Source organism: Pyrus communis, chromosome 10 (genome assembly GCF_963583255.1).
Source record: "Pyrus communis chromosome 10, drPyrComm1.1, whole genome shotgun sequence".
Lineage (NCBI taxonomy): Eukaryota > Viridiplantae > Streptophyta > Magnoliopsida > Rosales > Rosaceae > Pyrus > Pyrus communis.
This window is the reverse complement of record NC_084812.1, coordinates 11,702,405-11,719,955: the sequence shown is the minus strand read 5'-3', so window position 1 is coordinate 11,719,955 and position 17,551 is coordinate 11,702,405. Positions and strand designations below refer to the sequence as shown.

Below are 17,551 nucleotides of genomic sequence, written 5' to 3'. Positions count from 1 at the left end.
TTTTTTCATTTGTAAGTTTGAGTTTCAGGTTCGATTTTTGTCCAATGCAAATTCGAACCAAATTATTATGGCTAGCCTATTATTAGATTTAGTTCACTCTCCAACTTTTTTATATATATTGAATGTATTACGTATGAACTTTGATACGAAAGAATGTATACATACAATGTATAATTATTGTTTCATAGGGGACCCGAGAATTGAGTTTTGTGCTCGTTTTATATAATAAAGAGTCTCTTACACTGAGTTATAAATTTGAGTTCTATGATAGTGATTTAAATTGTTTAGTTCAATGTACAATAATTGACCAACAAGAGAATGACTAAAAACAGTTATATAACTCACAATTAATATATATAGCTCACATCTCATACTATTGATGTTGCAAGGATTTTATGGTGCATGATTCTTCGATACAAGAATCAAACTCACCTAAACTTAGTCTAAAAAAGCCTAATCGATATGTATATCAGCACCAAACCATCCTTGAATTTAGCGGTTGTTGTTCTCTACTTTATTAGATATGAAGTCTCGGGTCTAACTCGAGTGCAAGTACAACACATATTTATAGTGAGTTTGATGATCCAATATATAGTTACGACTAGTCTCATAGCTTAACTTAGTTATACAACTAAAATGGTCATAAATCGATATTTAAGTGATTCAGCTGCTTATTAATCAATTAAGCTCACCATCTTCATGCTTTCAACCACATTTTTATTTCAACACATTAATCAATTTGTTTTTTCATTTAAGAAAGACGAACCTAAGATTTTGACTCTCAAACTCTATCCTCAACTATGAATCTACGACTATGTGGTCAATAAAAAAAAATGACTTTGGCAAAAGGGAGACTAATATGAATTGGGAACACCAAATTCGTTGTTTGTCAACCTTATAACATGGTGTTATGTGTTTTAATTTTTGGTAAAAAAATTGTTATAAAAAAAGAAAAGCATCGGTCTTTTTAACGAGAGAAAGGCATCCAAATTTTTTACAGCTATGCAGAAATTCAAGTATGAACAGATTAAAATGCCATAAAGTCAAGTGTTTTTAACTTACGTCACAAGAAAAGATTAAAACGCCACTACCTTAACGTCCTTGTTTCATGTCAATTCTCCTAGCCTACAACTAGCGTTCTTATATTTGTCCTAAATCGATGGCCTTGTGTATATAACTCCATAAAATACAGAAAGCTCCAGTACACCAACAGTAGCTGATCAGTACTCCCCCCACTGATCATATCACCAGGATTCTTATAAATGTAGTGCCAGTTATTACTTGTCAACCAAACCAACAAGCAACGGAGAGAGCAAGAAGGAAGAGAGAGAGACGCAATGGGAATAGTGGAAGAAGCTCACAACGTGCGGGTCTTAGGGTCGGGTCAGCAAGTCCTAGTCCTGGCCCACGGCTTCGGCACCGATCAGTCGGTCTGGAAACACCTCATCCCCCACCTCGTCGACGACTACCGCGTCATTATGTACGACAACATGGCCGCCGGAACCACCAACCCTGAATACTTCGACTTCGAGCGCTACTCCTCCCTCGAAGGCTGCACGTCGAGTCATGCATCTTCGTCGGCCACTCCGCCTCCGCCATGGTCAGCGCCATCGCTGCAGTCACCCGACCCGACCTCTTCACCAAGCTCATCATGATCGCCGCCTCCTCTAGGTAAACCTACATCGTCGTCTAATTACTCCATTTAATTAGGAACTAATCAAAGTCAATTATTATAATCTGAAATTCAGCTCAGTCCCACAATCCCAAATTTACCTCCCAATAAGATATAAGTTTAATTTTTGTGATTTGGAGAGTTTAAAGTTCGGCCACTTCCAACAAAGTAGAGTCTGAGGCCGTTCAAAATTTATTCGTGCAAATCCATCAATTTGATTAACTAATTAAGTCAATTGTCACTAATTTTCTACAATTTTACCTTTTTCGTTTGTTTTTTATGTGAGAATTTTTTTGTTAAATTAGTACATGTACGTTCAACGTGGATCCATCCATCTGGTTGAATAATTAAATCTTCGAAAATTACCTTTTTGATTAGTATATTGACTCTCCAATCTCTCAATCATTTTTATGCTATTTAATTAGAGTCAATCTTTCTCAATCATTTTTATGTTATTTAATTACACTTCCAAAACACAATTAACAATTCAACCAATTAAATTGTACCATTTTTATAGGTTCCTCAATGACGTGGACTACAACGGGGGATTCGAGCAAGAAGATCTGGAGCGACTATTCGAGGCGATCCGGTCCAACTACAAGGCATGGTGCTCCGAGTTCGCGCCGCTGGCGGTGGGTGGCGACATCGACTCAGTGGCGGTCCAGGAGTTCAACCGGACCCTATTCAACATGCGACCAGACATTGCCCCCAGCGTCGCACAAACCGTATTCCAAAGCAACATGAGACAAATACTTACGTTAATCACGGTGTTAAGTCACATTTTACAGAGTGTAAAAGACCTTGCTGTCCCCATGGTTGTGTCCAAGTATTTGCACCAGAATCTTGGCGGCGAGTCTATCATTGAGATCATGTCGTCAGACGGTCATCTCCCGCAATTGAGGTTGCCGGATATTGTAACTCCAATTAGGGCCGGGCACGGGCCGAGCTCAAATTTGGAGGAACTGGACCTTACCCGTTTTAAATAGTAACAGGACGAGCCAGGGCGGGTAAAGAGATTTTGAGTTTGGGAACCGAACCTAACCTGGCCTGTTTCAAACGGGCCGGTTCGGGACAGGTCCATGGGTCCAATTATTATTATTATTTTTTTTCAATTTTGGGCATATTGGCAGTGTCTTTTTTTTCTTTCTCCTCTTCGTATCATCTTTATTCTCTCTTTATCTTTCTCTACTCTTCCCCACTCCCAAATCAAAAATTGAAGCAACAATCACCATTTCCTGACAGCAGCATCACCTGGGCCTTTGCCACTATCGATGTTGTTAGAATTCCTCTATCCCACATTGGCTAAAAGGCTTGAGAACAAGCTCTTTTAATAGAATTACCTCATTCTAAGTATCACCGAGACCTTTTGTATTAAAGCCTCACACCTAACAGATTGAGCAGATGGCCAAGTGGGGACAGTATCAGTGTTGTTGGAGTGGGCCCATGGCCCATCTACCTAAAATTTAAGATGGTATCAGAGCCAGGGGACGAGCCCATACATCCACGTGAACAGGTGGGTCCCCTTTGACCCCGTACGAACGGGTGAGCCCCGACTTGGCTCCACGTAGGCCAAGAGATGCCACATGAATGGTTGGGTCCCCATTGGCCCCGCCCGAACGGGTAAGCCCTGGTTTGGCTCCACATGGCTACCGATGTGTGGAACTTCACATGTGACCTATAAAATGGAGTCTTACATGTGGGGGAGTGTTAGAATTCCTTTGTCCTACATTAGCCAGAAGGCTTAAGAACAAACCATTTTAATAGAATTACCCCACTCTAACTATCATTGAAGCTTTTTGTATTAAAACCCCACACCTGACGGATTGAGCAAATGGTCAAGTGGGGCCAGTATTAGTGTTGTTGGAGTGGGTCCATGGCCCATCTACCTAAAATTTAAGAGATGTCTTCAACTTCAATCATCTCTCTGTCTGCAACTTCAGTCATCTCTCTGTTTGCAACTTCAATCGACCTTAATGCCACTGCTTCACAATTTGGTGACAAGTCTCCACCTTTTCCTAATCTCCGACTCCTTCACATTTGTATTTAGCTTGTTGGATCTAATGGTTTCTCGACTTGCAGTTGTTGGGAGACGGTGGATCTACAATATTGTCAACATATTGGACTTGGGAGAGAAAAAGAAGGAGTCGATGAGGCTTTCGAGTTAGGAACTAAAATGGTTGATTAAGGAAGCTTGGGAAGATGGGCTAATTAAAGACTATCAGCAAAGCTCGGCTTTTATGCAAATCTGAGTCAGACAGAGCTCGGCTTTCGTCCCTTCGAGTTCAATTGAGAGAGACTAAGAATCGAGTGTGAGGACTTTGGGAAAGAGAGATCAAGAGGGAGGACTGAGGAGAAGAGTTTCAGTTTGAGTCTGGGAGAAAGTGATGTGGTGTGTGTGTGAGATTTGAGATCAACAGGTTTATTGGATATAGTTTAGGTCGAGGGCCTATGTCTTCAAAAAATTGGATCCACCTCGCCCCTCTGTTTACTTGGACCCGCCCCGCCCTGTTTTGTATATAAAATAATATGAACTTGCCCCGTACCCGCCCTTCCAGCGGGCCCATGGCCCGTTTGCCTAGCCCAAACTTCGGTGCTACTCAAGCACATTAGATATGACATAGGGGCCTAATTGTATTAATGTTTTTTTTTATTGTAATATTAATCTTCGGTTGAAGTGCAACTTGAAGTTTTGATTCGATAATGGAATGTTATGTGGAGCAAAATAAACAAGATTTATTATTGAATACATAAAATACAACGTCGGTCGTTGTCTATGTGTCTCAAAAGGTCATTGTCTTTGTTGGTTGTTGGTTGGACTTCGGAGTCATGTGGATAATGTGTGATGCGATAGGACACATGGACAACGTCATAAGAGAAAAAGGATCCGACCACATGGACAACATCACAAGAGGAAAAAGATCCGGCGACATGAGAGGAAAATGATCCGACACTGTTCATCGTACATTGTGCGGTCAGAAATCATTTTAAAATTTAAAAGTTAAAATTAAATATAAATAGTACCTAACGAAAACTGACCACACGATGTACGATGAATGATCACGATCATAGGATCTCTAGGGATCCTAGGATTACGTCATATGAATGAATGAAAGCGGTCCCGAGATTCCAAGATTCGTATGCAAAATAAATCGAAACCTCTAAATAAAAGCTGAGATTGTAATTGTTTTTTTAGTTTGTACTTTCTATAAACAACTGGTGGTGCGGTGTATATTAGTGTTTTCCTTTAAATTTAAGAGGTACGCCGTTGGAACTTTTGTGTTATTTTTTAAAATTCATGCATTTAATTACATAGAAGTAAAAAAATGAAACTTTTGTGTTACTTTTTTTGAAAATTTATGCATTTAATTATAAAGAAGTAAAAAATAGCAAAAGGAGGTTCAAACCCACCTCTAAGGCTCTAACAGGATGTAAAGTAGCACAACAACAGTATCCACTAATAACTATTTTTGTATACCAACTACACATATAGATATATATAAGATATGCATATGAAAACAAAACTTCTGCTTCTTCAATTTGGAAGCCCCGTGCAGTGGCACCACTTGCATTTTCTCAAGCAACCTTTAATGGAAGTTAATATTTGACGTTTTCCACTTTGTATTATGGAAGTATAAAAGCTTGTTCCCAGGGAGGGATGCATGTTATATATAAGTTAAAGGCGAGCGAAAAATGGGATCCTAAAGTTTGTAATACACTTGTCATGACTGATTACTCATGAGTCATGAGTCATGAGAGCAGTTGCATGAATATCTGTGTTCACATGGGATGTCCACATTCATTGTACTCAAAACATGCGCATATTTATTCTTAAATGTAACATGTTTATTTTCACATAACGTTTTGATCTAATAATACAATATTATATGAAGAAAAATGTACACATAATATTATATTACTGGGCCGGAACGCTACAATAACAGTAAACTGTTTAATGCAAGTTCTTCTCCTATTTTAAAATTGGAGCATAGGTTTAAGTCATATTCCAGCATGACCCTAGCAAACAATCACATAAAAGTTCTAAAGACCAGTTTAGTATTGTTTTTGCTCTTTTAATAAACTGTTTTTGTTGCACATTAAAAATGATAAGTTGTAAAGTAAAGATGTTAAGTGTTTGGTAAGTTGTATTTTATCAGTGTTGTGAGACAAAAAAAGTAGTATCATATCATTTAATAAATTTTCATATAAATTTGTTTTATTTTTTGTGTACTAACTAAAATGATCATGATGTTAATGGTGGTGTGGGGTGGAAACGATGGTGAGGGGTTGGTGGGGACCCGTGGTTCATGGTGGCGAAGATAGTGGTGTTCATCTCGGCCTAAGAAAGTCATCACCTCTGAGATGGTTGTGGTAGTTGCAAGTAGTGGTGGTCGGTTTCTTTCACAAGTGGAAGAGTGTGTGAAACATAAAGAAGGGTAAACATTGTCATTTTAAGAACTGATGAAAATATTAAGTATGCTATGAGAATTGAAAAGATTGAGAATTGAAAAGATTCACATTTTTTTTCATGGAGCTTGCTACCCAAATAATTATGAATATTCATTCTTGTATATGAGATCTAGGTTTGATTGTTCCTTCACCCGCTACATTTGTATATTTAACCTTTAATCATTTTGAATCTTTGATCATCATCTTCGTGTAAGCATTTTTTAGCTCAAACGATACAATCACCCATTATTGTATTTCAAATATGTGGTCCATGTCCGCTCCTCAAAGTTACTAGTTTGAATGAATAATGGCATCTTTTTACCTAATAAGTGAAATTTAATATATACTAAAACTCAAAATGAACTAAACATTGTTCATAAGCGCAATGTTTTTCCTAGTTTGCCCGTACTAAGTTTGTGTTATTACATTCCTGCCACATTCCTTTTGGCACGTGGGATCGCACTCTGATAGGAGCATATTCATGCGACTTAAATGGCTTGTTCTCGTACATTTACGTTATGTTTCTTTAGTTATTTTAGTTCTTTATGCTTCTTTTGTGTGTTTTCAGGTTCTAAGGGCTTAGGGAGCAAGAAAGTGCATTTTGAGGCCATTTGGAGCATTTTTGGGCATGGATTGGATAGCTTATCCATGGAGCCAAAGTTTGGACGAATTTGAAGGCCTTATTTTCACTTTGGACATAAAACAAAGGGCCTAGCCCATTCTCTCTTATTCTATCCCTTATAGCCATGCAAAGAACCATCCATTCCATCAAAAACAATCCATCAATTCACATGCAAAACCACCATTAACATACATGCACCCAAACAAAGCCAACCTAGCTAACCCTACATGCATTATTTATTAGCATCTTTACAAGACATTATCATTGCATAACATTCCACTTCCACCTCTTTCCAACCTAATTCACATGCATATCAACCCTACATACATTAATTAGTCATTCTTTTCATATTACACTCAAATGCATTCACATGCATTTCAAGAAGCAAAACAACATTGTGCCGTGAGCTTCCCTTGCATTTTCAGCTTTCCTCCTTGCATTCACATGCATAACCAACCTAGTGTCACTCCCATTCATTCCCTTTAATTATTTAGCCATTATCATACATTTATTCTCCCATAAACAACCCAACAATGCCGTGAGTTCCCACTCCCATTTCCAACGTTCCATAACTTTTCCTAGTTGTTTTATTACATACATTCCCCCTTCATTATTCCAAACACATGCACCCATAATCATTCATCCCCTCCTAGCTGCAATATTCCCTCTTTTGTTCCCCCATTTCACCTATAAATAAGCATCCAACACTCCTCAAAATTCATTCACTCTTCCATACACATTTTCAGTTACAAACACTTCCATTTTCTGTGCAGTTTTTCTCCTTCATTGCAGCCACTATCCAACCACTTCCCATCCCTCCAAAACACTTCACATAATCCCCAAAGCTCACCTTAGACCTTGTGCTACAACAACGAGGAAGAAAAGAGTGCTTAAACGTTCATACAATTCAAGTTTGAGTTGTTGGAATGTTTAGGTGTTTCTTTGATTTCAAAGTTTAAATTTAATTCTCTTTGTTTTGTACGTATGAGAAGGGAAGAGAAGAGTGCCTAAACGTTCATACAATTCACGTTTGAGTTGTTGGAATGTTTAGGTGTTTCTTTGATTTCAAAGTTATGAGGAACTAAACCCCCTTTAGCTAGGGGGTGATTCGAAACTATGTTTATATTTGCATTTTGAATTGATTACGTTTGGTTGGAATTTCATAAGTTGTGGATTCAATTCGTTTAACTGTTTGATTGATAACTTATTTATGTATGTTCATTGAGATTGCAAGCTTAATTTTCATGCATAAATATGACGCTAGAATATAAGTGAATTTCACCTAATCGTTATGAACTTATATTCACAAGTAGTAGAGGTTGCTTATAAACAATCGCGTTAAACGAATTCTTGGCATAAGTTTCATGCGTATTCCATAGTAACGAATGCCTCGTCGATGTTTATGATTTCCGTTGAACTTAATGATCTTGGTTAAATGTCTCTATCATGCGTATTCCATAGTTAGGGACTTTGATTAAGAATAATTTGGTTGTAATGCGTATTCCATTCAATCCAACGAATTTAGGGAAATCTGAAAGTTAATCTAAGCGGATCTAATTAACTTGGAGCATTGAGTTTCACAACTTATCGAAAGACCAACTGAGAATCAATTCTGTTTGCAAGTGTAACATGTGTGGAGAAGAACCCCTTGGCTATTCCATCATCCATATTTTTATCACATTCATATTTACATTTTGCCTTTAATTATATTCTGTCTTTTTAATTTAATATCGTCCAACCACAATTCCCCCCCTATTTTGTTAAGTCTTAATCATTCGTATTTGTTTTATTTTTGTATCTTTAAGCTTTTGGAGTCATAAACAATTGCAAATTCGTCTAAATCAGGTTCTAGCTTCTATTTGAGTCAATTTGATTGTTTTAGACAATTTGAGTTTTTCAAAGCCATTCTGAGTCATAGTAGTCTTGTTAAGAGTATTTTAATTTAGTTTTTATGTTTTTAAGTCAATTTAGAAGGTTTTAGCAAGCCCTCCTAATCCCCGGTCTAGAACGATCCCTCACTTATCCATTCTACTACAATTGTCAAACGAGGGTAAAATTTGAGTGTCAAGTAATTCTCGCATCAAATTTTGGCGCCGTTGCCGGGGATTAGCAACTTTGCTAATCCTTTGTCTTTATTTTTATATTTTGTTTTTCGTGCATTCTTATTTCAGATTCTTAGTTTGTTTGTTTCTTTGTTTTTTAGGTACTGTGTATGACTCGTAGCTCTCGGCCTATTATAGAGAACATCTCCAACTTTGACGGTGATTTTGAACGCACTTTGAGGAGAACGAGGAGTCAACAAGAGCCACCACAACCTCCACCACAACCTGGGCTTGAAGAAGAAGAAGTAGGTGTAGAAGAAAAGCCCACGGATCAGATTTTTGAAGAAGAACAAGCCATGGCAGCAGATAATAGAACCATCAAGGAGCTTTCGGCCTCGGGTTTGGATAATGCATTGCCTCTTTGTATCCAATACCCCACGGCTGCAGAGGGGAAAACTGAGGAATTTGAACTCAAGTCCAGTTTGTTACACCATATTCCGAAGTTCCATGGCTTGTCTATGGAAGACCCCAACAAACACTTGAAGGAGTTCGAGGTGGTTTGTTCGAGCATGACCCCCGTCAATGTGGATGGGAGTATATTGAAGATGAAGGCCTTTCCATTTTCACTTATGGACAAGGCCAAAGATTGGCTCTACGAACTAGCCCCGGGAACTGTGACTTCGTGGGAGAGTATGAAGCGTGCTTTCTTGGAGAAATTCTTCCCTACTTCGAGAGTGATTCTCCTACGGAAGAAAATTAGTGGTATTCAACAGAATCATGGTGAGACATTCCCGGCTTATTATGAGCGCTTCAAGGGCCTTGTAGCTTCATGTCCTCAACATCAAATGAAGGAGGAACTTCTCCTTCAATATTTCTATGAGGGCCTCCTTCCTATCGAACGTCAAATGCTTGATGCATCAGCGGGAGGAGCATTGGTGGACAAAACACCAAGGGATGCCAAGATTCTCATAGCCAACCGAGCGCTCAACGCTCAACAATATGAAGGAGTGGGCCAAAGGGAAGCCCCACGGCAACAAAGTATAAATGAGGTGAGTGCTATTTCTGAAATTCAATCACAACTTGCTAATCTTAATTCTCTTGTTTCTCAGGTTGTGATTGGTCCAAAAGCACAAGAACACCAAGTTTGTGGCGTGTGCTCAATTCAAGGGCATCCATCCGACAAGTGCCCTCAACTAATCGAGAATGGTGGTTGGGAATCTGCCAATGCAATTGGTTTCCAAGGACAAAATCAAAACAACCCATACTCGAACACTTACAATGCCGGATGGAGGGACCATCCAAACTTCAAATGGAGGGAGCCACAACAAGCTGCCCAACAAGGAGGCTTTAGGCCAAACCCCCCTGGTTTTTATTCCAAGCCGTATGCACCCCAACAATCCCAACAACCTTCGGCATCATCTCATTCAGGTACGTCTTTGGAAAGTAATCAAGCTATGCAATTACTAACCTCTATTTCGCAGGGGTTGCAAAATCAAAACAACCGGATAGAAAATAACGAGAAGGAGATGATGGATATGAAGAAACAAATAGGGCAGATTTCTGAGTTCCTTGGACAGATTAGAGAGCAAGGAAAGCTTCCTAGCTCAACCACAGTCAATCCAAAGGGAGGATTCGAATCCGCCAAGGCCATCACCCTAAGGGGTGGAAAAGAAGTTGGGACCGAGCCAAACAATCCCACATCTGCCCAGAAAGTAGATGAAGAGAAGACACAACCTGAGGCAGATCACCCTAACTCGGCCAAATCAGGTAATTTAAGTTCAAATTCATGTACTTCACGTCCTAATCTGCCCAATGTACCTTTTCCTCGTAGGTTCATGCAAGAAAAAAAGGAAGAAAGCGAGAAGGACATTCTTGAAACGTTCCGGAAGGTGCAAGTGAACATACCACTTCTCGATGCAATCAAACAGGTTCCAAAGTATGCTAAATTCCTCAAGGACCTATGCAATACAAAGAGAAGAAGGGCAAACAAAGAGGTAGTGAAGGTAAGCGAGAATGTGTCCGCTGTTTTGCAACGTAAACTGCCTACCAAGTGCAAAGACCCCGGTAGTTTCACGATTCCTTGTGTGATTGGACATAATCGTTTTGAACATGCCATGCTTGATTTAGGTGCATCCATAAATGTCATGCCTTATTCGATTTATGCATCTATGAATTTGGGTGAATTAAAACAAGATGGTGTAATTATACAATTGGCCGATCGTTCTAACGCGTATCCAAAAGGAGTTTTGGAAGATGTGCTTGTGCAGGTGAACCATTTAATTTTTCCGGCTGATTTCTACGTCCTAGACATGGAGGATTCAGCCCATTCTACATCTTTGCCGATTCTCCTTGGTAGGCCATTCATGAAGACGGCCCGAACGAAGATTGATGTATACAAAGGCACCTTGACAATGGAATTCGATGGGGAAGTGATTGATTTTAATATTTCTGAAACTATGAGATATCCCGTTGATGACCATTCTTGTTTTTCCATTGATGTTATCGATTCTTTGGCGCAGGTATACCTTGAAGAATTGAACGAGGACGCCCTGGAAACAACCATCACTAAGGCCATAGAGCGCAAAAATGAAGGATTTGGGCCAATGCAAGGCCACGGCAAGGAGGAGGAATTTTTTGCAATGGGTTCTAGTGAAGAAATAATTGAGGTTGTGGCAGCCCTTGAGTCATTGCCACAACAATATGGTAAGGTTCCACTCTCACTTTCAAATTCAGTTTCCACTAAGATGCTACCTTCTGTTGTTCAGGCACCATCGCTTGAACTTAAGCCGTTGCCGGACCATTTGAAGTATGTGTTTTTGGGAGAAGGCGAAACATTGCCCGTCATCATTTCATCAAGTCTCACGGCAATGGAGGAGGAGAAGCTTGTGAGGGTGCTGCGAGAGCACAAAACGGCCATAGGGTGGACTTTGGCCGACATTAAAGGAATAAGCCCTACCACATGCATGCACCGTATACTTCTTGAGGAGGGGACTAAGCCATCCCGAGAGGCTCAACGCCGTCTCAACCCTCCGATGATGGAAGTGGTGAAGAAGGAAATAATCAAGCTTTTGGATTGCGGAGTGATCTACCCTATCTCCGATAGCCGTTGGGTCTCTCCAGTTCAAGTCGTTCCCAAGAAGTCCGGAGTAACTGTTATCAAGAATGATGAGAATGAGCTCGTGCCTACACGCATTCAGACTGGATGGCGAGTATGTATCGATTACCGGAAGCTAAATGCCATGACTAGGAAAGATCACTTTCCTTTGCCATTCATCGACCAGATGCTCGAAAGGTTAGCCGGTCATGCCTTTTACTGTTTTCTTGATGGATACTCTGGATATAACCAAATTGTGATAGCCCCGGATGATCAAGAGAAGACCACATTCACATGTCCCTTTGGAACATTTGCTTATCGTCGCATGCCATTTGGCTTATGCAACGCACCGGCCACTTTCCAAAGGTGTATGGTAAGTATATTTTCCGATTTTGTTGAAAAGATCATTGAGGTTTTCATGGATGATTTCAGTGTATTTGGGAGTTCATTTGATAATTGCTTGGATAATCTGACCTTAATTTTGAAACGATGTGTTGAAACTAACCTTGTCTTGAATTGGGAGAAATGTCACTTTATGGTGAAACAAGGTATAGTTTTAGGACATATTGTTTCAGAAAAAGGAATTGCAGTAGATAAATCGAAAATAGACCTTGTACGTCACTTACCCTCTCCTACTTCGGTTAGAGAGGTACGTTCGTTTCTTGGCCATGCAGGGTTCTATAGGCGTTTTATCAAAGACTTCTCCAAGATGTCCAACCCTCTTTGCCGATTGCTTCAAAAAGATGTGCCATTCAAGTTTGATGAAGAGTGTAATTCGGCATTTAACCAACTCAAGGAGAAGCTAGTCTCGGCCCCCATTATTGTACCTCCAGATTGGAGCCTTCCGTTCGAGCTCATGTGCGATGCATCCGACTATGCATTAGGAGCTGTTCTAGGACAAAGAAGAGACAAGCGGCCGCATGTCATATACTATGCCTCTCGGACTCTCAATGATGCCCAATTGAACTACTCCACGACGGAAAAAGAACTTCTAGCTGTGGTTTTTGCTTTAGATAAATTCCGTTCATATTTAATTGGTACTAAAGTAATCGTTTATTCTGATCATGCAGCTTTGAGGTACTTGCTCACAAAAAAAGAAGCAAAGCCGAGGCTTATCCGTTGGATTCTTCTTCTTCAAGAATTTGATATTGAAATCCGGGATAAGAAAGGAAGCGAGAATGTAGTGGCTGACCATTTAAGCCGAATGATCCACGAGGAGCATGAACATGCCGTGCCTATCCCTGAAACTTTTCCCGATGAGCAGCTGCTATCCATTGAGGTAAGTGAACCATGGTATGCAGATTTAGTGAATTACTTGGTGGCTAAACAAATTCCAAATGAACTAAACAAGCACCAACGTGATAAGCTTAAAAATGATGCACGTTTCTATGTTTGGGATGACCCTTATTTGTGGAAGTATTGCTCAGATCAAATTGTACGTAGATGTGTGCATGATTCTGAATTTCACTCTATTCTAAACTTTTGTCACACATATGCATGTGGTGGTCATTTTGGCACACAACGCACTGCCCTCAAGGTTCTAGAGTGTGGTTTTTATTGGCCGACTATATTTGGGGATGCTAGAACCTTTTGTATGTCTTGTGATCGTTGCCAACGAATGGGTAACATAGGTACCAAGGACCAAATGATGCAAACCCCTGTCTTTAATGTTGAAATTTTTGATGTTTGGGGCATTGATTTCATGGGGCCTTTTCCTCCATCTTATGGTTTCACTTATATCTTGCTAGCCGTTGATTATGTTTCAAAATGGGTGGAAGCAAAAGCCACCCGTACTAACAATTCTAAGGTGGTTGCAGATTTCGTGAAAACTAACATTTTTGCTAGGTTTGGAATGCCGAGAGTAATCATAAGTGATGGAGGGTCTCACTTTTGCAATCGGACCATTGAGGCGTTGCTAAGAAAGTACCATGTCAACCATAAGGTCTCCACACCTTACCATCCTCAAACAAATGGCCAAGCCGAGGTGTCTAACCGAGAAATCAAACAAATTTTGGAGAAGACCGTTGGACCAACAAGGAGGGATTGGAGCTTACGTTTAGATGATGCACTGTGGGCATATCGTACGGCATACAAAACACCCATTGGGATGTCACCTTTTCGGCTCGTCTATGGTAAGCCATGTCATTTGCCCGTAGAGTTAGAGCACAAGGCACATTGGGCCGTGAAGATTTTCAACATGGACATAGATGCAGCGGGAGTTCATAGGAAGCTCCAATTGAATGAACTTGAGGAGATTCGGAATGAAGCCTATGAGAATGCCCGGATGTACAAAACCAAGACCAAAGCATTCCATGATAAAATGATTCGAACCAAGACCTTCACAGTTGGGCAGAAAGTGTTACTTTTCAACTCTCGCCTACGGTTGTTTCCTGGTAAGTTGCGTTCTAAATGGATTGGCCCGTTTGTTGTTACTAATGTTTTCCCTCATGGTGCAGTGCAAATCAAAAGTTCAAGGACGCAGCAAGAATTCAAAGTGAATGGGCATCGATTGAAGCCCTATTACGAGATGTTTGAGGAGCATGTCGTGGAGGAGGTACCCCTCCATGCCGTGGAACCTAGTCAAGCTTAAACGGAGGTACCGTCCGGCTGCAAGACGTAAAAGAAAGCGCTACTTGGGAGGCAACCCATGCATCCGAATAGAGAAGAACTTGGAAAACCCCTTTAAGAGACTTATTTTTATTCCTTTCTTTTTCTTTACTGCCTTACTTTGCTTTCTTTCTCGTATTTGTTTATTTGCTTGCTCTGTTGTGACTTTCTGCTTAAAACATTGAGGACAAGGTTTGATTTAAGTGTGGGGGGGTAAACAATTTGTATTTGCATGAATTTCGTGGGATTTATTCACCTATCACTTAGAATGTTGTTTCTTGCTGTTTTAAGCGTTTTTAGAGTGTTTTATAGTGTCTTGGTATAAAACTTCGAAAATTTGATAAAAAATAAAAAATAAAAAAAATAAAAAAAAAAAAAAGATCTTTTGAAAAACCCAAAAATATGTGTTTTTAGAGTCATTTGAGTCATTTTGGTGTTTGTTTGTGTCTTAGCGCTACTTAGGTTGTTTAGTTGTTATTGTTTGTTTGTTTATTAATTATGTGAGTCTATGATTGTAACATTGAGAAAATGTTTGATTTATTGATAGGCACTGCTAAACAAAGAAAGATGGTGCTTCACAAAGGGTGTTTGCTTGAGGCCCCACTACGTGGCTTTACTCTTGAAGCGGAAGGCGTAGGAGCAGAAGGCATCGGAGCGGAAGGCGTAGGAACAGAAGGCGTTGGAACAGAAGGCATAGGAGCAGAAGGCATCGAAGATAGAGCATTCCAGGCCTCAATACTTGGCCAAGCGCTGGATGAGCCAGGAAAAAGTTGCCTCTGGAGGAAAGACGAGAACCTTTGACGGTCACTGTGAATCCGACCTTCAGACTCTTGCAGCTCATCAAGCTTCCTCTTCATGCCCGTCGAATAGTTGTTTGCAAGCACGTGCAAACTTCTATTCTCATACTTCAGCTGCTGGATCTCCTGCTTGAGACTTTCCACCTCTGCCATCAATGATTCCACCTGACGGGAGCGGGCAAGCAGGCGTTGGCCCATGTTGGACACAGAACTCGCACACTGAACACTAAGTGCGAGGGACTCTTGAACGGCCAGCTCATCGGACCGTCCTGACAGCAGCCTACTATCTTTCGGAGTGAGGAGGTTCCTAGCTACTATTGTAGCTGTTGTGGCGTCCTGCATCACGGAGTCTTCACCTGTGAGAGGACCGTTAGAAGAAAAGAAAGAAGGGCGCCATACGTTACCTTGACGCGGCGCGCCCGTATCACTGCTAAGGCTCAATTCCAAGCTAAGGTTCGATGAGTTTGCCATTTTTCAAAAGTGTTCAGAAAGAAGGGGTGGTTGGAGTTAATTCTCAAAGGGCCGGAGTCGATTTTTCAAGAATGGGATTTCTTCAGAGTGTATTTGTTGGGGTGATCGATAACTCCATAAAAAGCCATGGCGACGCGTCCACCGATTCAGAGATCCGGATTTTCCTCCGCAAATTTCGACGACGCTTTCGCGGTTTTTCAGAAAACGCGTTCAGCTTTGTCAAAAGATATCTGACAAAGCTGATAACACGTGGAGGCCATCATCTCAATTACACGTCTTTAGCCGACAAGCGCAAAGTTCGGCGACACTTTCTCAGCTTTTCAGAAGACGCGTGCAGCTTTGTCAAAAGGAGCCGCATCTGCACTACCACGTGTCGTTCAGCACTCGAAGGGGCGCCTGCTCAGAAATCGAAGAGGCGTGTTCAGAGATCGAAGAGGCGCCATTATTTCAAAAAGCCGGATTTGCGGGATCAAAACGTTTGTCGACGAAGGTAAAAAGTACCACCACTTGATATTATCTCTATATATGTCGACCTTCGTCTTTTATGGCAGGGTAAACCTGAAGAAAAATGCCCAACTCTCTCTCACCTCTGAGGGCGCACTCCCAGCAAAGCCTTTTGAATTACTCAAAATTTTCTTCTTCCCCAAAGATGATACCAGATACCTGGAGTACATATGACCCAGGAGGAAATACATGCGCTGATTCCTTCACCGCTTCTTCAAAAGCAAAGGTATCTCATATCATCAAGGTCAAAAGCAAAAGTATCTCATATCATGCTCTCTCCCTGTCTTTTTCTTTGTCCTTGTTCTTACTCGCATGGCAAAGTGAAAGAAGCAATCAGCCGGCACTTGGAGTCAGTCTTCCGATCTGGAGCCAACTGCCTGGAACCTATTCCTGATTGCTTACCTAGCGTTGCTCTCGAGTAGTCATCTTCAACGGTTGATACACTTCCAGAGAAGGGACCACTCCTGCACAGATTGAACAAAGAAACAGACAAAAGGGATAAGCTCAGACCTTCGGGGAAGACCAAAAGAATCCTCCAGCCCAGTAGCACAAAGGAAAATCAATGATGGGCGGAAACCAGTTCGAGAGTAAGCCTGTGGATCATCAAGATCAAGCCTCATTGCAATCAACAAAGAGAAGATGGAATTTACACTCCATAACCAGATTTGCGTCCCTAAACTCTTCTCTTTGTTAATTACATTTTGCCATGTTTAGTATGTTTAAGTGCTTTTTGTGTATTTACTTATGCTTTGTGTGAATCTATGCTTAAAACATTGAGGACAATGTTTGATTTAAGTGTGGGGGGGTAACTAAGTATATTTGATGCAAATTCGTTGGATTTTATCACCTATCACTTCACATGTTGTTTCTCACTGTTTTAAAACTATTTTAGTGTGTGTTGTTTTATAACTCCGAAAAGCACATAAAAATTTGAAAAATTGTTTTGAAAAGCCTAAAAAGAGTGTTTTGAGTCGTTTTTGTGAGTTTGTGTCTTAGGATACCTTCCAACACAATGTTAAGGATTTGGTTTATAATTGCATGACGGTTAGAAAGAGTTATAAACATAGAGAAAAGTTTGATTTACTCTTGGTTTATGCTTAGTTATGGTTATAATATATGACTTCACATGCAATCATAAAAGAAAAATTCGTTTTTGTAACATGCTTGAAGGAAGGAACTCAAACAAACGCTACAACCCTGTGAGACTCGAGCCATTACCTTCTTTGGAGAGTTATTTTCTGTGATTCTTTGTTTTCTAAAGTTGTTGCATGATCTCATTATTCCTTGCTTGGTTAC

General features: G+C 40.3%; 1 pseudogene; it reads left to right on the top strand.

Moving 5' to 3' along the window:
* Positions 1-1,337: 1,337 nt before the first annotated feature.
* Positions 1,338-4,301, top strand: LOC137746717 (probable esterase KAI2; annotated as a pseudogene).
* The last annotated feature ends 13,250 nt before the right edge of the window (positions 4,302-17,551 follow it).